The sequence below is a fragment of the Pongo pygmaeus genome, chromosome 10 (assembly GCF_028885625.2).
Source record: "Pongo pygmaeus isolate AG05252 chromosome 10, NHGRI_mPonPyg2-v2.0_pri, whole genome shotgun sequence".
Taxonomy (NCBI): Eukaryota; Metazoa; Chordata; class Mammalia; order Primates; family Hominidae; genus Pongo; species Pongo pygmaeus.
The window spans coordinates 3,118,710-3,146,144 of record NC_072383.2 but is presented as its reverse complement, the minus strand read 5'-3'; the positions used below and the strand labels follow the sequence as shown (position 1 = coordinate 3,146,144).

The window sequence follows — 27,435 nt, the reverse complement described above, 5'->3', positions numbered from 1 at the left end:
CAGGGGCAAAGACAGACCCCGGCATCACTGAGGTCCTGAACTTCCACGGAGGAGGTGCTCACACGTCTCCCTCATGTGCACTGAGTGAAAGGGGCTTCTCTGCCTGACTCTGGGGAAGGGAGAAGGAGATGAGGACTCTCCAAGCATTTGAGGCCAGAGCTGTCCCTAGCCTGACGTGGGAGAGGGACAGAGAAACTGAAAGAGACATTCAGAGAGGCTGATGCACCACCCCAGCCAATGGCTGTTACCAGGCAACTCCCCCAGAGGCATGGATTGGTGGGGGGGGGCCATTCCTCTGGGCTCTAATTCCTGCTACCTTATCAGATTGGCCCTGGGCCAGCACTGTACTTGCCACCCCTCCTCCAGGAAGTCACAGAAGAGGAAGAGGAAATCGTCTTGAACTTTCCCTCTCTTCCCCTGCGCCCTCCCTGCCATAGTCCCTTCCCCCAGCCCCATCCTCCTTGTGGGTTCCGGGGTGAGCACCTCCTCCCAGAGGTTAAGAATGAGCAAATTCTTGGGCTGCTCCTGGAGCCTCGCTTTTTAACATCCTTCCATTCTCCTGAATTCTCAGAAGCCAGTGGCCGGGAATGCCAGAGAGATCTGAGCTCAGCCCTCCAAACCCAAAATAGCCACACACGTGCCTCTCTCAAGTCCTCATGGATTTGGCCATTTTGGGTGCATGTTTTCCTCCAGAGCTGCCCACAGACTCTGCTGGGAGCTCTGAGGTGACCCTGGGTCGAGGTGACGAAGATGGGCGCAGGCATGGGAGGGGGAGAGAAACGACAGAATCTGGGTCACGATCCAGAAAGCCTGGCTCCAGCCTCCTCTGCTGAACTGCCCAGACACCCGAGGAGAGCCAGCCTCAGTATCCTCAGCGTGAAATTCTGAGCAGTAGCCTCCTCTTCCCTCAACGTCCTCGCCACCTCTTTTGGGAAAGGCAGCATAACTCCCCTCCCAGAGCCATGGACACTTTAACAAGGAGCTCCTGACTTAAGAAAGATCCTCTGTAATCCCAGCACTTTGGGAGGCCGAGGCGGGCAGATCACGAGGTGAGGAGATCAAGACCATCCTGGCTAACATGGTGAAACCCCGTCTCTACTAAAAATACAAAAAAACAAAATTAGCTGGGTGGGGTGGCGGGCGCCTGTAGTCCCAGCTACTCGGGAGGCTGAGGCAGGAGAATGGCGTGAACCCGGGAGGTGGAGCTTGCAGTGAGCCAAGATCGTGCCATTGCACTCCAGCCTGGGCGACAGAGCGAGATTCCATCTCAAAGAAAAAAAGAAAGATCCTCACTGCCTCTCCTGAGATGTTTGAAACCCCTGCGATACAAAAATGGGTGGTTTTAAAGCAAGCAAGTATTCTAAGTGTCCTGGGGAAATGGACGAGATTAAGGACACGTCTTAGATCACAAGTGCAGTATTCATTCATTCATTCAAAAAATATTTGTGTGTCCACCAGGTGCCAGGCAATGAGAAAACAAGGAAAGCACCAGTGAATGGAAAAACAAGGCCTCTGCTCTTCAGAAGGAATAAAGAGACAATGTACAAGAGATACTCAGGAGAGATGTTAGAAATGCCCCTGCCTCTAAGAATGCCAGTGAGGCCGCAGAAGTCCCATGCCAGTAAGTCAGTTCTCTAGCAGGCAGCGCATACCCTGGAGTCGTGGGGAATCGGGAGGTAGAGGTGGCTACAAAGTCTCAGAAACACCAGAGTGCACAGACCAGTCCCTACAGCACTGGGTTTAGGATGTGGCAGTATCTATGTTTTAGTTCCTGACTTGAATCAAGAATGTATTAAAGATTATTGATTTTTGCCGGGGGTGGTGGCTCACGCCTGTAATCCCAATACTTTGGGAGGCTGAGGCTGGCAGATCACCTGAGGTCAGGAGTTCGAGACCAGCCTGACCAACATGGAGAAACCTCATCTCTGCTAAAAATACAAAATTAGCCAGGAGTAGTGGCAGCCACCTGTAATCCCAGCTACTCAGGAGGCTGAGGCAGGAGAATCGCTTGAACCCAGGAGCAGAGGTTGCAGTGAGCCGAGATTGCACCACTGCACTCCAGCCTGGGCAACAAGAGCAAAACTCCATCTCAAAAAAAAACAACAACAACAACAAGATAATTGATTTAAAACAACCACCCAAAAAAAAAGATATTCCCTTAGGTGTTTCTTTAAAGCCACGCCATCGTCCTATGAATGCCTATGAGGACTGCTTGGCAATAATTTTCTTGGAGAGGCATGGGGAGGTCCCTGGAGTCTTCTACTCTGCTGCAGTTTCCACAGAAAGAAAAGGTTTGGGAATTTCTCCCCTAGAGGCAATGTTGGGAAGGTGCACAAAGAAAGCAGGAATCTGGGGGTGGCTTGACCCTACCTCTTAGATTTCATCTCCAAAAGGCCATGCTGATCTCCTGCCACTGCTAGAAACAGGATGCCTCTCCAACAGGCTGTGGCATTTTAAGAGAAGACTCCTGGGCTGGGCGTGGTGGCTCACTCATGCCTGTAATCTCAACACTTTGGGAGGCAGAAGCAAAAGAACCCCTTAAGGCCAGGAGTTCAAGACCAGCCTGGGCGACATAGTGCAACCCCATCTCTACAAATAAATAATAATTAGTCAGTCACGGTGTTGCACACCTGTGGTCCCAACTACTCAGGAGGCTGAGGCAGGAGGATTGCTTGAGCCCAGGAGTTGGAGGCTGCAGTGAGCTATTATTGCGCTACTGCACTTCAGCGTGCATGACAGAGCGAGACCCTGTCTCTAAAAGTAAATAAATAAATACAAATTAACAATAAAACAAAGCAAATCAAGAGAAGACTCCTGAAAACCAAAGAGCCTCCAAAAGAACAAACATCTAACGGCAGGCGTTCCACCAGCTGGCCAAGCTAGTGAAGAGGCATTTTAAGGTAGGATGGGGTCTTTCCCTCAATCCCTCAAACTGTGATTGGCCCAGTTGAGTTTCTTTCCATAGCTGTAACTCACTATCCCCTTCCTATCTCCCATCAACAAATATCTGTTAAGGCCTACTCTGTCAGGCACTCTTCTAATGCGGGATTTATTAGATCTGCCCTCTGTTCCCTGCAACAGAAAGCTGTGGCAGGGTTGGAGGTGGCATGAGGCAGCCTCCAGCCCCCATCCACATTCTGTAGCAGAATCAGGAACTGCAGCTGATGCCCTCCCCACTGCCCTGAGGGCACTCAGAGACTCACCAGCTTTTATGGGTGAGCTGGAGACCAGACCCTACCTCTCCACTTTTCTCCCTGTGGTCAAATTCACCTTCTCCCTTGCCCCAGAATCAGGATAGGGGCTCACACTCAAGATCCCTACTGCCCCCCCACGCCTGGCCCCCAAAGACAAGGTCAAGTCCATCTACTTCGGCTGATGGGCACAGCACAACCAAAGCCAGCTGCAAGGTGGGCCCAGGAAACCAGACTGCCAGCCCATCTCCCAGAACTGGGGGCAATTTTGTGGTTCCCTTGTTGGCCTAAGTGTGTCCCGCAATTAGTGTCAGCATCCCAAAGGCCAGCGGCCCCAAAAGTATTCCCAGAGAAGATAATGTGTATGATTCAGGTCAATTCCAGGACTCTATATGGTTTCCATGTTCCAGGTTCAATCTGAACATCAGAATGTGAGCTCCTTGCAGGAAGAGGCCCAGCCTGCAGTGTCCAGGCCAAGAGCAGGCTCGAAGCACTCGCCAGTTCCCCCAGCCCTGGGCGTGGTGGCTGGGAGGCCTGCCTACTCATTTCTAACCTCCCTCTCAGCCAGTCGACTGCGGCCTCTCTGGGAAAGCCACACACTGGTTCCAAAGATGTTGCTACTGTGCTCCTGAAGAACAATTGTCAGAGCCAAGGGAGTCCACAGAGCATCCTCAGGGAAGGACCATCCTTATCCTTACGGGGACATCCAATGTGCCAAACAACTGAGACCCATTTGGATAAGCAGTGGGTAAGGTGGATGATGAAAGTGGGTAGCGTCATTTTTTAAGTCAAATTAGGTGTGACCATACAGCAGTGAGAGCTCCCTGCTGAGTCAAAGCAGGCATCTCCTCTCAGGGGGCTCTGGCTGTATCTGTACCAATCTTATCCCTTCCTACTCGGCTTGCTGCCTTCAGAGCCCACTCCTGGGTGTTACCGGTGCTGCAGGACTGGCCCTCGGGAACTATGAGGGAACTGGGTAAAACAGAAATAGACATTTGTAGCCATGAGCAGAAAGAGCTGGGGACTGACATAACTTTACACTTGGCTAAAGCTCTCTTATCACACGGAGCACCTGGGCCAAAAGATGCCTCAGACCCTTGAGGAATCAAAGCACACAATAACGACTTACTGATTCACTGACAGTATCACTTGAATTCATCCTCACAGCCATGGAGAACAAGTAACGGAGGGGTGGAGTGGGGACCTGAGCAGAGAAGTAAGGAGTCAGGGAGGGCCTCGCAGGTCTCTGCTTCTGGGGAATTTACCTGCTAGAGGCCTCAAGCTAGCAAGCCCTCAGTTGGAGCAGGCTGAGGAGCTCTATCCAGTTTTTCCACTTCTTTGGCCAAAAGCAGTTGCTGAGGTTTCTTTTCTTGTCCGTGATGCCAGATTTCTCAAAGGTTTGCAGAGTCAGCATTGCATGTTTTTGTCAACACTGAGCACTGATTAATATAAAACCTGTGAGCTGTAATGCTGTTGCATTAACCCTGCAACAGGAGCACAATGCTGGCACCCCCAAGTCACCCAGAGGCACTGGGGAGCTCCCAAGGGTGCTGCAGTGCCAGGCCATACTCTCTCCTCCAACATAGTCTTCAGCAACTCCTCTCCCACAGCACAGTTGAAGAGGCCAGGCCAGAGGCTGAATAGTGGGGGTACATAACGCTTTCACAGTGAACCTTTTCAGCGACAAAACATTTCTTTACTAAAAGCTGCTGAGGGGGGAGCAGGGAGTCCATAAAACACCAAGGGGATTTCGAACGCGAAAGCCCACTCTGCCTTTGTTCTTATTTGATGAATGCAAAAACCACCCAGCAGTTGACAGGCAAAAGAACACTGCTGCACGGGAAAGTGCATTTCATCAGGTCCAGCCTCAGATCTCCAGGGAGAGGTAAGTTTGATGAATGATTGGCGCTGGGGAGAACTTTTCCACCAGCAGCTCCACTGCAGCATCCTCTAAGCTGGGGTTTGGGGATTCATTAATGCCCCTTAACTGGCTCTTCCCCTGCCTCCTCCTGCCTCCCTGCTATTGATGACATTTCACAGGAAGGGAACAGCCACTAAGGCAGGTGATGAGAAAACTAAATATAAAAATGAACACCTTGTGGGAAGTCACAGTGTCGAGTCCATTGTGAGTTGCCTGAGAAGGAAAAGTGAAGTCTGTGAATCACATAGGCCTGGGCCCTCTTATTTCATATCCGAGGTTATGAGGGGATGCGGATGAAGCCTGGAGCATAGTGGTTGGCAAATGAATGAATAAAATCCCAGCAGACGCCTGGGCCTGGAAGGCTGGACTAGCTTTGTTAAAGACCTGTCGCTCACTGACACATTTTTCAGAGATGCCATGAAAATTAGCAGGGAGTACCAAGAAGACAGCTCTTGGCAGCTTGCAGAGGGCAGGAAGGTTTGACTTCTACAGCTCTCAGAGCCATAGGGCAGGAGACACTGTCTACTACAAAGCCCAAGCCTCTGCCAGTGCTAGCCGGGTGCACACACACACAACACACTGACTCCACTTCAAAGGACACCCAACATGAAGATCAAGTGTTTGCCAGTTTCCCTGGATGACCCATCTGGGGATGAACGGTGATCTGGGAGGAGAAGGGGTTTGCACTATCTTCCAAAGATCGGTGGGGTCTATTCCACATTATCTCTGCAGTCTAGTCCTCATTATTCCTCATTATCTGTGGGGTCTATTCCTCATTATTCCTCATTATCTGTGGGGTCTATTCCTCAGGCTTCTGGACACAGGGAAGGATCGCATGTCCGCGTCCTCCCCACCTGGAACACACATACCTTCCTTATGCCGTGGCCAGCCTTGCCACCAAGAGGTGGAGTCTGCCCGCCCCCGGAGTTCTGCTGGTCCCATGACTTGCTTTTACCAGCAATCAACAATGAGTGTGTGAGGCTTCAGAGCCTAGATATTAAGAGCTCTTGTAGACTGTTTTCACCTGAAAAGCTAGTTTCCTTGACAGTGAGAAACCACGCAGCAGGGGAGAAGCTCAGCTGACAGCCAGCACCAACCACCAGATATATGAGTGAAGCTCCCTTAGACTGTCCAGGGCCTGCAGAGCCACCAGCTGTCTGCTACCACATTAATAAGCCCAGGGAAGACTGCAGAGACCAGCCCAAAAGGCTAACCCATAGAACTGGAAGCAAAGAAAATGGTGTTTGTGTTAATCCACTATATTTTGGGGTGGTCTATGCAGCACAGATCTCAGTGATGAATGGAACAAAATCCATTCAGCAAGTCTGTGCAACTATGGAAAAGAATAAGGTTGTTCTGAATGCACTGATGTGAAAAGATGCCTAAAGAACGGGCAAAACAGTACATTGAATTCAATTCTATTTATGGAAATTGAGAAGATAAATAGGTGGACGGCTGGATGCTAGTCTATCCAGAAATATCTGGAAATAATACAAACCAAAGTATTAACAGTGATTATCTCTGATGGGTAGGATTAGGGGAGATTTTCCTTTTCTATAATTTATGTAATGTTTGGATATTATAATGAGTTTTTACTATTTTGCAACAAAAAGGATGCTTTTATTTTATTTATTTATTTATTTATTTATTTTGAGACAGGATCTCACTCTGTTGCCCAGGCTGGAGTACAGCGGCGTGATCACAGCTCACTGTAGCCTCAAACTCCTGGGCTCAGGCAACCCTCCCACTCAGCCTCCTGAGTGGCTGGGACTACAGGTATGCATGCCTGGCTACGTTTTTTAATTTTTTGTAGAGTCAGGGTCTTGCTATGTTGCCCAGGCTGGTCTCAAACTCCTGAGCTCAACTGATCCTCCCACCTCGGCCCCCCAGAGTGCTTGGAGTACAGGCATAAGCTACCACACCCAGCCAAAAGGATGATTTTTTTAAAAAAATTCACCTTGAGACCAGGTACAGTGGCTCACACCCGTAATCCCAGCACTCTGGGAGGCCGAGGCGGGCAGATCACAAAGTCAGGAGATCAAGACCATCCTGGCCAACATGGTAAAACCCTGTCTCTGCTAAAAATACAAAAATTAGCCAGGCGTGGTAGCACATGCCTGTAATCCCAGCTACTCAGGAGGCTGAGGCAGGAGAATCACTTGAACTAGGGAGTCAGAGGTTGCAGTGAGCTGAGATCGCGCCACTGCACTCCAGCCTGGGGAACAGAGCAAGACTCGTCTCAAAAAAAAAAAAATTCACATTGAATTCTGCTACAATCTAATTTTTCCTATAATGTCCCTTGTTTTTTTCTTTTTTTGAGATGGAGTCTCGCTCTGTCACCCAGGCTGGAGTGCAGTGGCGCAATCTCAGCTCACTGCAAGCTCCACCTCCCAGGTTCATGCCATTCTCTTGCCTCAGCCTCCCGAGTAGCTGGGACTACAGGCACCCGCCACCACGCCCGGCTAATTTTTTGCATTTTTAGTACAGACGGGGTTTCACCGTGCTAGCCAGGATGATCTCGATCTCCTGACCTCGTGATCCGCCCCTTGGCCTCCCAAAGTGCTGGGATTACAGGCATGAGCCACCACACCCAGCCTATAATGTCCCTTTTCATCCTGTCATTCCACCGTTCAAAGACCAACACTGGCTCCCACCGCCAGCCTCCCGCACCTGAGCTGCTCCGAGCAGTATGTCAGGTGCCCCAGAGGAAACAGCTCACCCTCTCCTGCAGGCCACACCTGTCCCCACCCCAACCAAGCTCCCGGCCAGCACTACAACCCCTCAGAGACCCTTCTCCTCCCTCCCTAAATCCCAGCCCTCCCTCAAGGACCAGCCTGATCCCCTCTGAGTTTCTCAAATGGATGCCGAGAAAAAGTTCCACCAACCCTGCCCTGAATTGCATGGTCTCCAGTGTTCTCCCTGCACTGCGGGCACAAACTGCTCCGTCCAGGAGACCTTCACAGACACAGGCCACCACCAGCTCTAGCTTCTCTGGCCAACAGTGTGGGCAGGCAGAGCCAAGACAGGTTGTTCCAGCCCCCTCCCCTCTCTGCCGGCCACAGCCTGGATGACGGGTGACAGCCAGGCCTGGAGCTTCCCCCCCAGCCCCACCCATCCCCAGCAGCAAGTCAGTGGAAGCCAATTTGAAATGGCTGCTAATTTGGAGTGACTCACACCATGGGTGATGCTGTAAGCGCCTCCAGGTCCCACATGCTGCAGACAGCACTCAAAATGGTCGAACAAATCCAAACTCTGGCTTCAAACCTAATTGCTTTCCTGGGGGACCCAATGGCTCTTCCTCACTCAGGTCTTTGCAATCGGTATGTCCAGCTTTTAAACAAAGCTGTTTAGAATCTCCCAGGATTAAGACAAGTGGAAAATTGCAAGCCCAGACCTCTACCTCATTTTCTCTAAAACAAAACATGTCATTCTGCATGTTCACACACCCGGAAAGACACAGTTCATTCAAACTCAGCTGGGCACCCTGCCCCTCTGAGCCCTCCTGTAGAGCCTGGCCCTCAGAGGGGGCTGGGGACTTGCTGAGGCAGGATCTGCTCCTACTGTCCCTGGCACTGCCACCCCCAGGGCTTGTCGGAGAGCTTTGGGCCCCTACGCCTCAGTCTCCACACTGGCAGATGGCCAGGGGAGAGGCCGTCAGCAGGGTTCCCAGGTACTGTGTCCAGGTTTTACCCTGCCATCTAAGGGGAAGGCACTCACATCACAGGTATATACTGACATTTTTTTTTTCCAAGATGGAGTCTTGCTCTGTTGCCCAGGCTAGAGTGCAGTGGCCGATACTGGCTCACTGCAACCTCCGCCTCCCAGGTTCAAGCAATTCTCCTGCCTCAGCCTCCCGAGTATCTTGTATTACAGGTGCGCACCACCAAGCCCGGCTAATTTTTGTATTTTTAGTAGAGATGGGGTTTCACCATGTTGGCCAAGCTGATCTCGAACTCTCGACCTCATGATTCGCCTGCCTTGGCTTCCCAAAGCGCTGGCATTACAGGTGTGAGTCACCATGCCCGGCCCCTTTTTTTCTTGAGACAGGGTCTCACTCTGTCACCTAGCCCGGAGTGCAGTGGTACGATCATGGCTCACTACAGCCTCAACTTTCTGGGCTCAAGCAATTCTCCTGCCTCAGCCTCCCAAGTAGTTGGGACTACAGGCACACACTAATACCACACCTGACTAATTTCTTTTTCTATTCTTATTAGAGACGAGGTCTCACTATGTTGTCCAGGCTGGTCTCAAGCAATGCTCCCGCCTTGGCCTCCGAAAGTGCTGGGCCTACAGATGACAGCCACTGTGTCTGGCCTATACTGATCTATTGAGAGTGCACACGTGGGCCCCTCCACTAAGTGCCAAAACAATGCAGAGTGCCCTCCCACACAAACCCATGCAAGCACACCCAACACACATGTAAGGCAAGTGTGCACATAGTCACTAACACCCACGCATGTGTATGGCTGCCCCGGGTTTCAATCTTGCTCTGAGAATCCCTCCCACCCCAGCTCACTTCCCTCACCTGTTCACTGTCCTCAGAGGCCCTCTCCCTGACTCTGAACCTGACACATTCCCCACATTGCAAGGGGAGGGACCAGACTGTGTGTGTTTCCAGCAACATGTGCACCCCGTGATTGGAGGCGGTGTGCCTCCAAGTGTGCGCACAGCCAGGGTCACTGCCCACGAGGGCTCCAGAGGGTTGCCTCTGACACAGTTGGACTTTGTTCCAGCTGTACAATAATATATTCACTTTAATTTTTGCTTATAACCTGAAGAAGGGCCATTTTTCAAATTTTGCACAAACGTGCTGTAAGAGTTAGCAGCAACCCTAAGCTACTAAGGCCAAGGCCAGGGCCTCACCAAGATCCTGTACCCCAAAGGCCACAAGACCCTCCAGGCTTCCTGCAATAACAAAAAAGCCTCTCCAGCAGGTGGGGGGATTTCAGGGGGCACTTACTGAGCTTCCTGACTCTTCAGACTCCCTGGACTGCTCCCTACCAGATCTTTTCCTGTTCCTCTCACAAGATCAGATGTTCTAAAAATGATGACCATCGAGAGGAGAAATGGCCACAAGACTCTCAGAAAGTGAGTGAATATTCAAAGCATCATCAATTTCCAGCCATCCACTGTAAGGCAGCCTGAGAGAAAACAGAGGGCGGAAGGGGTGTGGTAAATCAAAGCACAGATAATACTAAACAATAGGCCAAAAAAAAAATCTACATTTGGTTCCCAAGTATTGGTCTGAAATGCAGAGAGGATCATGCTCCCAACTCCAGATGCCAGCAAAGGGGTTCTTCTGTCTCCTTCCCATTCTGAAGAGCACCCTCCTGGTTCAGGCTAAAATTCTGGTCATGCTTTTTTGGTTTGAGAGCAAGGAGAGAGTTTGGAAGCTAACCTGCTCCAGGCAGATATTCTCATTTTGTTATGCCGTGGCTGTGACTGAAGTTGAAATGATTAACATGCAGGGCTGGAGTCCAGCAATGGAGGCTTACTCCTCACTGCCTCAAGCAGGGGCACGAAGAAGAGTTAAAACCAAATCAACAGCAGAGCCGTCAGCACAGGACAGAAGTCAGGCAGTAGGACCCCGCCACTCGCCACTCACGGGACAGGGGACCATCTCCGCAAACAACCTCCACCCCCTGTCTGGCTCCTATCAGAAGTCAGCATCTCCAGTTTACTCATTAACTTCACTCTTTCCTCCTCCATCCACCTCCAGGTCAGGGGCCGAGAAGGCACTAGTCAGAGGCAGAAGGCAGGCCCAGGACTGGAAGCCAAAACCCCAGGCATACCAACTCATCCCACCTCAGAAACCACCTCCAGCAGAGCCAGAAGGAACCTTGGCAGTGGGTCACCCAACCTGCCGCTTTGTAGGTGAGGAAAATGGCCTGAAGAAGGCAATCAACTTGCCCAAGTTCGCACAGCAGTTAGAGGTAGGAGCAGGAGCCAGGACAAGAACCTCCCACCCCAGAGCTGGTCAACATCCCAGAGCACACGGCTCCAGAGCATGACAAGAAATGGCAAAACCAAAGCCCCCTGGAGACACAGCCACCAGAGAGGATCAACGTCCTGTCTGCCGAGGCCTCCGCTCACGTCTCCCTCACTTGGGTTTCAACGCAGATGCAGAGAAGAAAGACGGTCATCTGGATAGACACGGCTGGTGATGTCAGGGGCTATCTGTGTCTCCCCAAGGCCATACAGGCCTCCTGGGGAGCCCTTCACCAAGTTCTGTCTGGCAGGGCCCACCAGGAACAGGCCCCACAGGATGTGGGGGACATGCCGCACAGCAGGACGGTCATTCCCTCGTCCTTAAGTCCTTCCCTCTCTGCTGCCCAGTCTTTTTTTTTTTTTTCTTTTTTTTTTTTAATAGGGACAAAGTTTTTCTATATTGCCCAGTCTAGTCTTGAACTCCTGCCTCAGCCTCCCAAAGCGCAGGGATTCCAGGCGTGAGCCACTGCACCTGGACGGCTGCTGCCTGATGTTCACCAGACTAATTTTCCTCCACCCAAGCCCATGTGCCTGGCTGCACTGCACCATCCAGTGATACGCGGTGCCTCAAATCCCAGAGCTGCGAGAATGAAAGCAGACACCCATCCGGGCCCCAGGGAGGCGGGACGAGGACTTAAAATGGGAGCTCAGGCATTCCTGCCACAAGCAGGCTCACGGAGGGACCTGGAGCGGATTCCCACAGTCAGTTAAGAACAGCCACAGGTCTGCATTAGAAAAGGCAGGCGCTGCAGAGTCATAGCATCTGGGCTGGAGCCCCTGCTCCGGCTAACACTATGTGGGCCTTACCTGCTGCCGCTGGTAAAGGAGGAGGACATGACAGCTACCCCACGGGGCCTTTGTGAAAGTTAAATGAGATTTAAATTATAACTTCATCTGATTAAGTTAAATTGGTTGTGGGCGTTTGTGAAGGGTCTAAAACTGAGTCTGATGATGATGACAAATATAAATACTGGCATCCTAAGTATAACGTGCAAAGCATGGCAGGACAATAAGAGGTTCCTGGCCACTCTTGGGGCACCAAATAATCCCTGCTGGAACTCACAGACAAGAGAATGTTTGGCAAGATGAGCCACCAGCCAGCACCATTCTGTCCCCTCTCCCTGCTCCACCGACTACACCATTGGGTTCAGGGAAGGTAAGATTTTACAAATCACCCAGCAGGGAGAAGCCGCAGGAGAAAACACACATAAATTAAACATAAAAAGGCCCAGGTCAGTAAACAGCACCCCAAGGGAACCTGAATCAGCACCGTCCACCCCCATTGTCTGGCTGCCTGGTCTGTAGTCTGGCACAGTGGAGGCCTCAATGCACAAGTGCTAGGAACAATGAACAAACCATCAGCAAGACCCCCAGGAGCCTGGAGGAGCAGGGAAGAGGGCCCCGTAGGGGTCCTGGTGGGGGGCGGTGGGCAAAGCAAAATGGAGACACTGAGGATTGGCCAGGACTGCTGCATCTTCTCTTCTGGCCTGTTGTGGGAGGCCCCTCCACCCTGGCTTCCAAGCCTGCTGGGAGGAGACAGGAAGCAGGAAGTTACAGGCCTCTCCCTAGGCTTCCTCCACACAAATGGGGTGGCCAAGAAAGAATCTAAGAGTACCATCAGCCACCAATCAGAAACAGTGGGGAGGAGATCATTCTTGCCTGGCCCCCAAAGCCCAATTTAAGGAGCTTAGAAAATCAAAGCCAGGAGTCAGGGCAGGACAACTAGAAAATGTCAGCATCCTCTTCTATCCTACCCAACCCACAGTTAAAGGGCAAGAAAGACCTTGACTTCAGATGGAGTTTATAACACACAGACGTTCAGAGGCCCTACCCCGCAATGGACCCGGATCAACACAGACCTGTTCTCTCCCAACTTCCTGCAAACACCTTGGTTGCTGACAAATAAAAGAAGGTTCCAGGATATTCCTGCGGGAAGGCAAAAAATTAGATCATCACTTTGGTAAGAAGCCACTCTAGGGTGAATTCTGTCTGTCAAGGACCACTCTTCGGGGCAGCAGTCCCCCACCAAGAAACTGCTCACTCAACAAATGGAGAAGGCCAGAAATGGCAAACAGGAAGGCAGTGTGCTAACACCACTCCGTTGGTGGGTACCCAAGGCATTATGAGCAGAACCCAAGCCCTGGCCCAGCAGAAAAGACAGCTGCAATTGATTAGTGATGTCTGCCACGGGCAGTTACAGAAGTAACAGAATCCTCGCCATGTCTTTGTCATCCCTGGGGTAGACCTTTGCCATCCAAGGATTTAATATTACAATTTTGGCCATTCACAAGTGACCCAAAGTTTCAAGATATATAAAAGCGTGTAAACTTACTGAGATGTGTTTGCATCGCACACGCTATGAGGTCAATATAAAGGAACGGGCCACCTTGTTGTTTTCATCTCTACCACATTCAAAGCTACTCTTATGGAGCAATAAAAACTTGGTGGAAAATGGCCATCAAGTGAGAAATAAAACTGCAGCAGAAACTGAAAGGGCAGTTAACTTGGAGTGTGAGGATATATACAGGAAACATTTGACTCTGCAGAAACATGACTCTGGAGAAAGACAGGCCCATGAACAAATATTGCTGTGGATACAAATTTGGGATGCTAGAAAGTGCAAGATTCATTTCTTGAGATCGTGAGGGGTCCACTGTGCCTACTCGGTTCTGTGCCTCACAGCAGTGAATTCAGGGTCAAGGAGAACATCAGAGGCAGTTAGAATCCATGCCCTGAAGGGGCTTGCAATCTAGTTGACGAAACAATGCCTACTGGAAACAGCAAATGGCATTGCATTTTCACAATCACCCAGCACAGAATTGGCTTCAAGTCCCCTTCACCTTCATCCTTTCCTCACCTCCCCATCCAATCAAGTTACAAATGATCCTGATCCTACTTCCAAAATGTCTCAGGTTCATTGCCTCCTCACCATTCCTCACAGGTGCCCAGCCACTCTCCCTACCATGACGTCCCCTCTTCACAGACCTCAGATTCACCCTCCTTAAGCCCAGCCCTGCTTCTGTTACCCTTGCTCAAAACCTGCAAACTTCCCAGGGCCTCTCAAGGTTGATGGCTGTCTCCACAGTACCAGTTTAATGCCGGCACACGGTGGGCACTCAAGTTCTCTTGGAAGAATGAATGGACAGATAAAGTTCTTGGCTGGTGATTTGAAGGCCACCCACAATACAGCTGTTGTCCACCTGCCCAACTTCTCCTCCCTGGTTTCCCTGCACACATGCCACACCTGCCCCCCCACCTCCCCCGTACCATTCACAAGCACCATTCAACTTTCTCAGTGCCTAGCCCCAGACTGATCCTTCCTCCTTCTGTTGAAATGCAAGCTCCCCTCCGGGGTTCGTGTCCACCACCACCTGCTGCATGAAATGGTGCTCCTCAGTCAAGGTGACTGAATTGTTTCAACCCACATAACATTCTGCTCTCAGAAGCCATTCGCCTTGTCCTTTGAACTGTTATCTTTCGAACCCATTTCTCAAATCTTTACTGGCGTATAAGCCCCATGAAGATAAGGACATTTATCTTTTTTATTTTTGCAGCATCAGAACTTAGCACAGACTTTTTTTTTTTTTAAGAGACAGAATTCTTGCTCTGTTACTCAGCCTGGAGTGCAGTGACACAATCATGGCTCACTGAAGCCTCAAACTCCTGAACTCAAGCAATCCTTCCATCTCCAGCTGGGACCATAGGTCCACAGGTGTGTACCACCACACCTGGCATATAAATATATATATATATATATATATAAATATATATATATATACACACACACACACACACAATTTTTTAGATACAGAGGCCTCACTATGTTGCCCAGGGTGGTCTCAAATCCCTGGGCTCAAGTGATCCTCCCGCATCAGCTTCCCAAAGTACTGGGATCACAGATGTGATGCACTGAATCCAGCCCACCACCGACTCTTATACATGTGACACATACACTGTTTGTGGAGTTCACTAGAGAACCATCCAAGGAAGTATATAAAGGCCAGGAGCAAAATGAAGACAGAAAATGCCATAGGGGTTCCCAGGAAAAAGAGGTTCCTTTGGGATGGGATGCCAGGGTCTTGAAAGGAGCTCAGACATGAGAAGGGTCCTGAAAGAGGAGAAGGATGGAAGAACTATCCAGGAAGGTGGAAGAGGATGAACTAAGGGGCCAAGAAGGAATGCGCAAAGCATGCCTGGGAGATTAGTCTGGCTAGAACCAAGGGTTCCAGGAGGGAGGAGAGTGGCGATAAGGCTAGACAGGCAGGATGCTGAATGCCAGGCGAATGCACCTGGATTAGATCCACTCCCTCTTAGTCAGTGAGGATGACAACCACTGCAGGCTGGCCCTCATGGTAGAGAAAAGAAGTCTTGTCCTCTCTTGTTCCAAGCATATTAGTCCAGTCTCCTCCACGAAGTTATAAATAACAGCCACCATTTAGTGCACACCTGCTGTATATGAGGCCCTGAGCTACGTGCCTCACATACATCAGCTCATGGCTCCTTCCCAACACCCCGAGTACTTGGTACTGTTATCCTCATTTTGCAAGCAGGGAGCTGAGGCTAAAGGAGGTGAAGGCAACTGCCCAAGTCCCAACCCACTCACTCATTCACTTAACAGTGCTGGCTGGCCCTGGGGTTACAGGCCTGCGACAAGGGGGCACTCCCTCCAGCCACGCCAGGTTCAAGGGCTTCCCACCTAAGCTGGGCTGCTTCTCCACAACTCTCCCGATTAATTCCTCAAGGTCAGCATTTACTAAGCACACAGCAGGAGCTTAATAAAGCACACTAAACAGAAGAATAGTGGCTGCCAGAGGCTGGGAGTAGGGGGAAACAGTTGTTTCAAGAATATTAAAGCTTCAGTTTTACAAGATAATTTCTGGAGCTCTGTTGCACAACAATGTAAATACACTTAATGCTACTGAACTGTACACTTACAAATGGTTAAAATGTACACTTAAGATTTTACATTTGCCAGGCGCGGTGGCTCATGCCTGTAATCCCAGCACTTTGGGAGGCCGAGGAGGGTGGATCACGAGGTCAGGAGTTCAAGACCAGCCTGGCCAACATGATGAAACCCCGTCTCTACTAAAAAAAATACAAAATTTAGCCAAGGGTGGTGGCGGGTGCCTGTAATCCCAGCTACTTGGGAGGCTGAGGCAGAGAATTGCTTGAACCCGGGAGGCGGAGGTTGCAGTGAGCTGAGATTATGCCACTGCACTCCAGCCTGGGCAACAGAGTGAGACTCCATCTCAAAAACAAAAAACAAACAAAAAAAAGATTTTACATTCAGTGTTTTTTAAACCACAATTTAAAAATTTTTTTATACAAAGCACACTTCCTAATTGATTGAGTGGCTGCCAATATCTTACACTGTTAATTATCTGATGCTGGAAGAGACTCTAGAATATTTCTAATCCAATAAACCACCAAAACGGAGAGTTGGAAAGAGGAGGTAAATTGCCCAAGGCTGCACGAATAAGTGGTGCCAGGTGAAAACAAGGCTCCACATGGAGGACAGGGGCTGGGGGGGGGCTCATACCTGTAATCCCAACACTTTGGGAGGCCAAGGTGGGAGAATTGCTTGAGGCCAGGAGTTTAAGACCAGAGACCAGCCTGGGCAACAGAGCACAACCCCGTCTCTATCAAAAAAAAAAAAAAATTTTTTTTTTCATTATCTGAGCATGGGGCCTGCACCTATAGTCCCAGCTACTCGGGAGGCTAAGGCAGGAGGATCACTTGAGCCCAGGAGTTGGAGGCTGCAGTGAGCTGCTTGCGTCCCTGTGTTCCAGCCCAGGCAACAAAGCAAGACCCTGTCTCTAAAAAAAAAAAAAAGAAGAAGGGGCTGAGTACGGTGGCTCATGCCTGTAATCCCAGCACTTTGGGAGGCCAAGGCAGGTGGATCACCTGAGGTCAGGAGTTTGAGACCAGCCTGGCCAACATGGTGAAACTCCATCTCTATTAAAAATACAAAAATTAGCCAGGTATGGTGGCAGGCACCTGTAATCCCAGCTACTTGGGAGGTTGAGGCAGGAGAATCACTTGAACGCAGGAGGCAGAGGTTGCAGTGAGCCGAGATAGTGCCATTGCACTCCAGCCTGGGCAACAAAAGCAAAAGTCTGTCTCAAAAATAAATAAATAAAATAGAAGAAGGGCAGAGAGGCAGATGGCAAAATAGATGGCACAAGGCAGGAAGGTCAGAAGCCAGGGTTCAAGTTTTGCTTCTTTCACTTAATGAGTTTTGTGACCTTAGATAAGATACTTATTCTCTCTGAGTATCATTTTCCTAACCTATAAGAAGGCAATTAAAAGTAACAAACTTTAGCCAGTGCGGTGGCTCACGCCTATAACCCCAGCACTTTGGGAGGCCGAGGGAGGTGGATCACTTGAGGTTAGGAGTTCGAGACCAGCCTGGCCAACATGGCAAAACCCCATCTCTACTAAAAATACAAAAATTAGAAGGCATGGAGGCACGCGCCTGTAATCCCAGCTACTCAGGAGGCTGAAGCAGGAGAATCGCTTGAACCTGGGAAGCAGAGGTTGCAGTGAGCTGAGATCCTGCCACTGCACTCCAGCCTAGGCAACAGAGTGAGACTCTGCCTCAAAAACAAAAGTAACAAACTTCACAAGATTATGTATGAATTAAATAAAATTATATACAGCTAATGTAATGTGCATAGAAAACACTTGGCCAACTATAAATTACTTTATCAACACTAGTTATTAATATTAAATATCTGTTCATAGGTTTAAAAAGCCCTGCCAGAATATTAAAATCTGATTAAACCAGACCAAAAAAAAAATCCTACTCTCACCTGTTCAGGGACTTGCACACAGGGGGTCTTCAGTGAGTGAGAGTAGAACTGAATTACACTTCAAGTTTTATCTACCCCAATCCTCTCCCTCCAACCCACAGCCCAGCTGCATCAGCCATGCCAGGACCAAGCCGAGGGTAGGAAGCCGGTGTAATTGTCTGCCTCTCTGGCTGCATTCCTTAGCTAAATATAAATGATTTGTCCAGGCTATTGTGTGAAATTATCCATAATCCCTCTCCTCCCCTCCCCATTACTTATGATGGCAAGCTAGCTGCATATCTCTATAGCAAAGCATATATTCAACATTCTCTGCGGCTATTTTCAGTAAAGAGAAGGGAGCTGGCAGGTATATATAGGGATCCTCGCATGAGTCTTCAGTTTTCTCCACTAGTCCAGGAAAGCTTCCCGGAGGAGGAAATACCTCAGTCACCCCAGGGAAAAGGACAGCTGCAGGTCAGAAGGGCATGCGCACATAATGAGAGATTGGGTCTCTGAACCAAGAGTTACCAGGTAAGGCAGGTAAGCCCTTGCCTTCTTACCCCCGTTTTGGTGATGCGAGAAAAACGTAGCTCAGGGGATCCCATACTAGCCCAAGCTTCCCCAAACAATACAGGCATTTGGGGGAAGATGAAGAAGTGACTCGTATATTTTTCAAAGAGGGAGGAGATCCAAGACTCCAGTTCCAAGATGTACAAGTACAAATATTGCTCTTACAACAACAAGCCGGTTTCTTGTTTGCATCTTTTTTTAAAAACCACAAGAAAGTTTTTTGAAGTCCCAAACTTGAATGCACAGATGGGCTAGATCTCCAACTTCGGGGTGTGCCAGAGTCCTGTCACTCGGAGTGCTGATCTTCCAGCAGTGGCCCAGGGAGTGGTCGCGGGTGCCGGGGGGCTGCAGGCCATATCCCAGCCCTGCCCGAAGGCCCCCTGGCCCTCTCTGGGGTCCTTGTATGGACTGTCCCAAGCGGTGCACTGGGTCACACAGTCGGAAACCCTTGCCGGCCCCGGGGTACTCCCTTTCCGAAACGGTCTTCCTCGGAGCCATCCCCTGGAGGACCCCACTTCGCTCGGTGCCCGGGCCCCGCACCCATCCTCCCCTTCCCGGCCCGCTTCCCGCACGGCGCCTACTCTGTTCCTCGTCCTCTCGTCCCACCGCCGCCCTGCCCACACCGCCTCCCGTGGGCGCCCCCGGCCGCTCCCCCTTCTCGGGTCCCGGCCTGGGGGTGCCCAGCCCGCCCGGCGCCGGCTCAAGGCCGCGCAACTCCGCGCGCTCTCGAGACCCGCCTCGCCGCCCGCCGCCCGGGCCGCACTCACCGCGCCCGCAGTACTTGGGGGTCTCCGCTCCGCTCGCGCTCCGGCACCGCCGCCGCCGCCAGCGGAAACAGGGGGCGGGGCCTGCCCGGGAATGGCGAGCCTGCGGGGCGGGGCTGCCCGGGGGGCGGAGCGGGGAGGGGCGGGGCAGAGAAGGAGTGCGGGGCTGAGGGGGGCGCCAGCGCCAGTGCCCTGCACCGCCCCAGGCTGGGTCCCCTGCGTAAAAGGAGGGGGAGCCCGGGGACGGGGCACGGGGCCCGCGAGGAACGGGTGCTCTCCCGGGGTTCCGGAAGCCTCCCTCCCCGCCCCGCCGCCCGCATGCCCCGACCGGCCTCTCCTCCGAGGTGCTATGATCACGCCTTCCCCCTGCGGCGAACGGGCCTCTTCCCAGGGTAGGGGCGGGGAGGTCCGGGCCTGCCAATGCGCTCTCCTGGGCTCTGCGCCCACACGGCACCCAAGGGCCTTCCTGGCCCAGGCCTCAGCTCTCTCCCTCGCGCCGGGCTGCCTGGCCTCGCCACCCCACCCCCACACCTACGAACCCCTTCCCTGGTGCTTCGGGCGGTCTGTAGGAGATGCTGACAGCGCGGGTGTGTGTTGGAGCCTGCCTGAGACACCTCCTGCAGAAAGAGCCATGCCTCCCCAGGAGCTGGCGGCCTCCAAGGGCGGCTACAGGGCACTGTGTGCGGGAGGGGTGCACTAAGGCAGGAGAAACTCCAGCTAGGCATGTCTGGCCCGGGCGCTTTTTCAGGCCTGGATTTTATGTGTTTTTTGTTTTTTTGTTTTGTTTTGTTTTTTCTTGAGACAAGGACTCACTCTGTTGCCCAGGCAGGAGTGCAGTGGTGCGATCACGGCTCACTGCAGCCTCGACTTCCTGGGCTCAAGTGATCCCGCCTCAGCCTCCAGAGTAGTTGGGACTGTAGGCGCGCACCACCACGTCCGGCTAAGTTTTTGATTTTTTTTTTTGTACAGACGGTGGTCTCCCTGGGCTCAAGCCATCCTCCTGCCTCTGCCTCCCAAAGTGCTGGGATTATAGGCCCGGATTCTTAAAGCTAGAAGGCCTAAACTTGTTTCCAAAGAGCACTAAAACGCCGTCTCTTCTCATCATTACTGTCATCAAAAATGTCTTCTAGGCCAGGTGCGGTGGCTCACGCGTGTAATCCCAGGACTTTGGGGGGCCCAGGTGGAAGGATTGCTTGAGCTCCGAAACTCAGGAATTCAAGAACAGCCTGGGCAACACAGGGAAACCCCATCTCAAAAAAAAAAAAAAAAAAAAAGTTTTAATTAACCGGGTGTGGTGGCACACCCCTGTAGTCCCAGCTGCTCCGGAGGCTGAGGCTCAGGCGTTGGAGGCTGCAGTAAACTAGGATCATGCCACTCTACTCCAGCCTGGGCAGCAGAGGGAGACCCTGTCTTTAAAAGTGAAAATTTTAAAAATTTTAAATAAACTGTATTCTGTGCTTCCCATGTGTTCTGCCATTGCACTAAGCTTGACTTGGGACAAGTTTTTAAAACCTGGCTATAATCACCAGGGTCGCTTTTGCTTTCTGCTAATGAGACTGGAAGTTTCCACTCATCTTCTGGGCCCCTTTCTGTAACACACATGCAATCTTGTTTTTGTCTATTAGACTAAACCCATAACCTATCTCCTTCTGATCTCCCTTTCCCCACAAGGAAAATATTCTCCTTCCACATTTTGCTTCATCCAAAGCCTTGTTCAATGCCCCTAACAAAGTCTTCCCAAGGAAACCCCACCAGCCCCAATCTCTCCAGTCACTGCGGCAGAGTTGGGTACATGTACCCAACTCTGCCCAGGCTCCAGAAGAGAAAACTGGGTCTCAGAGAGGGAAAGAGATATACCAGGATTGTCTGCCAGCAAGCCAACTCACTGGTAGACCATCGGATGCAGCCTGGTGAGGGAGTAGCCGCAGGACTTGGGAGCCAGACACACCTGTCTGAATCCTGGCTCTGCTTTTATGGGCTGGGACCTCTTCAGGCCTGTTTTCTCACCTGTGGAATGGGGCATAAGAATACCAACTACGGGTGCGGGCACGGTGGCTCACACCTGTAATCCCAGTACTTTGGGAGGCCGAGGCGGGTGGATTACCTGAGGTCAGGAGTTCGAGACCAGCCTGGCCAACATGGTGAAACCCCGTCTCTACTAAAAATACAAAAATTAGCTGGGCGTGGTGGCACATGCCTGTAATCCCAGCTACTCGGAGGGCTGAGGCAAGAGAATTGCTTGAGCCTGGGAGACGGAGGTTGCAGTGAGCCAAGATCGTGCCACTGCACTCCAGCCTGGTTGACAGAGCGAGATTGTCTCAAAAAAAAAAAAAAAAAAAAAAAAGCCAATTGCACAGGGTTGATGGGCTGACCAAGATGATGGAGCAAAAGCACAACATGTGATGTGTGGTGACTGCTCAACAAATGCTAGCTTCATCCTGCCCTTTTTGGGTTTTGTTTTGTTTTGTTGTTTTTGAGACAGGGACTTGCTCTGCCACCCAGGCTGGAGGGCAGTTGTGCCATCATGGCTCACTGCAGCCTCAAACTCCTGGACTCAAGGATTCTCCTACCTCAGACTCCTAAGTAGCTGGGACCACAGGTACATGCCACCATACCCAGCTAATTGGGGTTTTTGTTTGTTTGTTTTGTTTTTTGTTTTTTTGTTTTGTAGAGACAGAGGCCTCACTGTGTTGCTCAAGCTAGTTTTGAACTCCTGGCCTCAAGCAGTCCTCCCACCTTGGCCTCCCAAAGTCCTCCTGCCCTTTAAAAAAAGATAGGTGGAGCACAGTGGCTCACACCTGTCATCCCAGCACTTTGGGAGGCCAAGGCAGGTGGATCACTCGAGCCCAGGAGTTCAAGACCAGACTGGCCAACATGGCAAAACCCCATCTCTACTAAAAATACACAAATTAGCCAGGCGTGCATGGGCATGGTGGCACATGCCTGTACAGGAGGCTGAGGTGAGAGGATTGCTTGAGCCATGGACGTCAAGCCTACAGTGAACCATGATTATACCACTGCTCTCCAGCCTGGGTGACAGAGTGAGACTCTGTCTCAAATTAATTAATTAATTAATTAATTCGAGCAAATCTGAAATAATGGAATTCTGAAGTCTTAGAGATGGATGAAATCTTAGAAGAAACCCCTCAGCAATAACCCAGAAAATGGCTGCACTGCTCACTCTCCTTCACCACATTCAGAGATGAGTACCTCAGTGCCTCCGAGGGGCTGACAGCTGGAAGGAAGCTCTGAAGAAAAGCTGGAGAGGAGATGGGATTATTCAGCATAAAGGACACAAAGGTGACTAGTGGTCTGTGAAGCAGACACACTGATCGCGTCCACTAAGGACTAAACGCAAGTAAACCTGACAATGAGGCACCACCCTCTTGGGGAAGGGACTTACAAACACACAAAGTCACCGCTTATCATACGAGGCTTCTGAGGAAATGTCATTGAGTTTCCCTCCTGGAGGAGATTCCAAAAAATGCTGAGGAGTACCATATATCAGGTTAGATATAGGTAGGGTGACTGTATCCAGGTTTCAGGGGCACATCCTACTTACTCCTCTTGTCCTGGCACAGTTCCTAATAGTCCCCCTTTCACTCTGGAAATATCCTGGTGTGGATGATAAATTATATGCCACTTTAACTGTGAACAAAGGCAGGACTCCAAACAGCTCCTTCCAGGCCTGGATGTCAGCAACTCTGCTGGAATTTCTGGATCCCCGGGGACTTCAAAAGATAGCATGTCAGTTTATCCCCTTGAAATCACCAAATCAAATCAAAAATGACAATAGGCTAAAATTAAAGTCCCAGCCAACCACCCCAAGTCAAGCTTCAGGACTGTGCCTGCTGAACTGCGACACCTAGTGGCGAAAGTGCACGCTGCTGGAGCGGGGTTCCGCCAACACTTCACATTTGGCCATAGGTTTCAAGTGACTTGCAAAGCAGCTAACAGCTAACATGTACTAAGTGTTTATGTGCCAGGCACAGTTCTAAGTACTTTACATGTTCTAACCCATTGATCCTCACAACAACACCATGAGGTAGGTAGTAGCATCACCATCCCGACATTTTTACAGATGAAGAAACTGAGGCTGAGACAGGTTAAGTAATTTCTCCAAGGTCATTTCACCAGTAAATGACTAAGCTAGGATATACCCCCAGGTTGTCTGGCTGGAGGGCCTGCACAGTTAACTACTGCTCCATCCAGACTGTAATGCACAAAGTTACTTCGGAGGACTCTTCCACCTGAAGAGACTTCCACCACCCCTCTGACATGGAGATGACGTGAGGGTGGACTGAGAGGTAGAATGTAGGAAGAGTTCCACTCTCGGCCAGGCGCAGTGGCTTACGTCTATAATCCCAGCACTTCGGGAGGCTGAGGTGGGTGAATCACCTGAGGTCAGGAGTTTGAGACCAGCCTGGCCAACATGGTGAAACCTCGTCTCCACTAAAAATACAAAAATTAGCCGGGCCTGTAATCCCAGCTACTCGGGAGGCTAAGACAGGAGAATCACTTGAACCTAGGAGGTGGAGGTTGCAGTGAGCCAAGATCCTGCCACTGCACTCCAGCCTGGGCAACAGGATGAGACTTCGTCTAAAAAAAAAAGAGTTCTACTCTCATGTCTACCAGTACAGAATAGTAGTTTCCACATCTATAAAAATCGCCTGGGCCTTACGTGGTGGCTCATGCCTGTAATCCCAGCACTTTGGAAGGCCGAGGTGGGTGGCTCACCTGAGGTCAGGAGTTCGAGATCAGCCTGGCCAACGTGGTGAAACCCCGTCTCTACTAAAAATACAAAAATTAGCTGGGCGTGGTGTCGGGTGCCTGTAATCCCAGCTGCTTGGGAGGCTGAGGCAGGAGAATCGCTTGAACCCGGGAGGGGGGCATTGCAGTGAGCCGAGATCGCGCCACTGCACTCCAGCCTGGGCGACAGAGCGAGACTCCGTCAAAAAAAAAAAAAAAAAAAAAAAGTCGCCTGGGCACGGTGGCTCACACCTGTAATCTCAGCACTTTAGGAGGCCGAGGTGGGCGGATCACCTGAGGTCAGGAATTTGAGACCAGCCTGACCAACATGGTGAAACCGTGTCTCTACTAAAAATACAAAAAAATTAGCCAGGCGTAGTGGCGAACGCCTGTAATCCCAGCTACTCGGAGGCTGAGGCAGGAGACTTACTTGAACCTGGGAGGCGGAGGTTGCAGTGAGCAGAGATCGCGCCACCGCACTCCAGCCTGGGTAACAGAGCAAGACTCAGTCTCAAAAAAAAAAAAAAAATGCTTTCCCAGGCGACCGCGGAAGATGGCGGAGGTGCAGGTCCTGGTGCTCGATGGTCGAGACCATCTCCTGGGCCGCCTGGCGGCCATTGTGGCTAAGCAGGTACTGCTGGGCCAGAAGGTGGTGGTCGTACGCTGCGAGGGCATCAACATTTCTGGCAATTTCTACAGAAACATGTTGCATGTTGAAGCACCTGGCTTTCCTCCACAAGCGGACGAACACCAACCCTTCCGGAGGCCCCTACCACTTCCGGGCGCCCCTACCACTTCCCGGCGCCCCTACCACTTCCGGGCCCCCAATGCATCTTCCGGCGTGCGGTGCCCGGCATGCTGCCCCACAGGACCAAGCAAGGCCAGGCCACCCTGGACCGCCTCAAGGTGTTTGACGGCATCCCACCGCCCTACGACGAGAAAAACCGGATGGTGGTTCCTGCTGCCCTCGAGATCGTGCGTCTGAAGCCTACAAGAAAGTTTGCCTATCTGGGGCGCCTGGCTCACGAGGTTGGCTGGAAGTACCAGGCAGTGACAGCCACCCTGGAGGAGAAGAGGAAGGAGAAGGCCAAGATCCACTACCGGAAGAAGAAACAGCTCATGAGGCTACGGAAACAGGCCGAAAAGAACGTGGAGAAGAAAATGGACAAATACACAGAGGTCCTCAAGACCCACAGACTCCTGGTCTGAGCCCAATAAAGACTGTTCATTCCTCATGCTTGGCCTGGCCTGCCCTTCGTCCATCGTCACCCTGGAATGTGCGGGACCCGGGGGCAGCAGCAGTCCGGGTGCCACAGGCAGCCTGGGACATAGGAAGCTGGGAGCAAGGAAAGGGTCTTAGTCACTGCCTTCTGAGGTTACTTGAAAGCACTCGGAGAATTGTGCAGGTGTAATTTATCTATGACCAATGGGAAGAGCAACCAGTTACTATTAGCAAAAGGGAGCCGGAAGACTAATTAGAGGGGCCCTACCTTGTGAGTGGAGCGTCTGTTTAACTTTCCACCTGGTCATATAACAATGCAGCTGTTAGAATGTGCAAGCGCTTGGGGACAGCATGAGCTTGCTGTTGTACAAAGCGTGTTTATAGAAGCATAGACTGGGAAGATGTGCCACCAAGGGGCTACAGGCATTGCCTTTGCTCCTCACCTGTATTTTGTAATCAGAATCAAATAAATTACTTTTAAAGAAAAAACAAAAATCAGGGCATTGCCTGGGCACAGTGGCTCACACCTGTAATCCCAGCACTTTGGGAGGCCCAGGTGGGGGATCACTTGAGCTCAGGAGTTTGAGACCAGCCTGGGCAACATAGTGAGCCCTTGTTTCCACTTTTTGTACCTTTTTTTTTAAGAAAAAGAGAAAAATAATAATAATAATTTTTTTAAAAAACAGGGCAAGAAACTAGACAAGGAGAAAACTTATAAACCATCAGTTAAATGCACACTGGAGCTGCTATTTTAAAGAAGCACATGCCAGAGTGAGGAAACAGTTCCTTACCTACCTCACCTCCTTGACCACATTCACTTGTGCAATTTGTCAGGTGGTTACTCGTCACTGACACCTACCAGGCATGAAGAGGACCTCAAATGCTAGAGCTCCCACAGTTGTCAAGGTGAGGCAGGGAAAAGTGACCAAAGACTGTTCTTCTGCTTCCATCTCAAATGTCCTCTTCTAACGGGTGCACATCATCCCAAGGGCCCCTCCTTTCCTCACCTTCTTTCTCCTCCAAGGCTCAAAGTGAGGCAGGTGGCAGAACTGAGAGGACCACAGGGGTCTTTTGTAAGTCTTTGTTATATAGGGCTGCCATGTGATTGTTGAGACATGCTTATTCTTTTTTAAAAAAAAAAAAGCATTTGTTGTTTATCTGAAATTCAAATTTAACTGAATATTCTGTTTTTAACTGCTAAATCTGGCAACTCTACTTTGTTACTGATTGTTGCTAAGACAATTAGAAAACATAGAAGAGGCTAGCAAACTTTGTAAAGAGCCAGATAGTAAATATTTTCAGTTTTGTAGGGTACACAGTCTCTGTCCCAGCTGCTCAGCTCTGCCATTGAAGCAGGAGAGCGGTCATAAAAAATACATAAATAAATGAGCATGACTGTGTTCCAATAAAACTTTATTTACAAAAACAGGCATCAGGGACCATACCAGACTGTGTGTTTTTCAAATTGGGGCCTTCAGACTCCTGGCTATCCTCAGATGTCTTGTGGGGGTGAGAGTGGGCTGGATCCAAGTTTCCAAGTGTAAAAAACAGAAAGATTGATCAAAAGCATTGAGCGTAATGAGTGTCAGTAATTCTGTGGGTGGGTGTGTGCGTACGTGTGTGTGTGTATGTGACCTGAGATGGGTCGCTGCCTACATAAAGCATGCACTTCTGGAGTAGGAGGGTGTCTGGAGCCACCTAGGTTTTACAAGGTCGTGGTCTGAAGAAGAGCAGATTCTATGTCTGGGATTGCTGATGGTCAGCATGTACTCTTTAAAGACAAAAATGCACAGACAACGTTGTAAAATCAGACAGTAAATACAGAGGCCAAGAAAGGCAGAATGCCCCTGCAAAATGTCTTCAGGTATAGCTAAAGCTGTTGGCATTTGTCCACTTGATGTACAGTATTCAGAAACACACGGGAACTATCTGCAGGTGCTTCTGTGTGTGCGTGTGCATGCGCACACGTGCTCACACGTGGACATGTACACCATCTATCAGAACAGGTGGGTAACAACTGAGGAATTTGCATGGTTGGTTGGAATCAATAAATGTAACAGTAATAGCCATATCAGCATTTGTATCAGCTTTCTTACTGAACTTAGAATATTCCTATGTGTTTATCAAGGGCAATTCCACGGTTTAAAATCACTTTAAATTCTGCCCTACAGACCAAAACCACCTATAAAAGTTCTGACCTATTAAAAGCATTGAACCCAAACACAAACTTCCCAGCGCA

The 27,435-nt window shown here is 50.5% G+C and overlaps 1 protein-coding gene and 1 pseudogene across 3 annotated transcripts in view; one reads left to right on the top strand and one right to left on the bottom strand.

The window, feature by feature from the left end:
• Positions 1-19,608, bottom strand: part of TSPAN9 (tetraspanin 9) — a 205,602-nt gene extending 185,994 nt beyond the window's left edge. The window contains exons 1-3 of one of the 3 annotated variants that reach the window (XM_063672335.1): positions 19,229-19,537; positions 16,640-16,739; positions 12,960-13,026 (exon numbers count right to left, since the gene is read on the bottom strand). The gene's annotated coding sequence lies outside the window, so the exon portion shown is untranslated. Of the gene's footprint in view, positions 1-12,959; positions 13,027-16,639; positions 16,740-19,228 lie in introns of all 3 variants that reach the window. The other 2 variants (XM_054443907.2, XM_054443905.2) reach the window with 2 other exon arrangements.
• Positions 19,609-24,526: 4,918 nt separating this feature from the next.
• LOC129010174 (large ribosomal subunit protein uL13-like) lies at positions 24,527-25,209 on the top strand (annotated as a pseudogene).
• Positions 25,210-27,435: the final 2,226 nt, after the last annotated feature.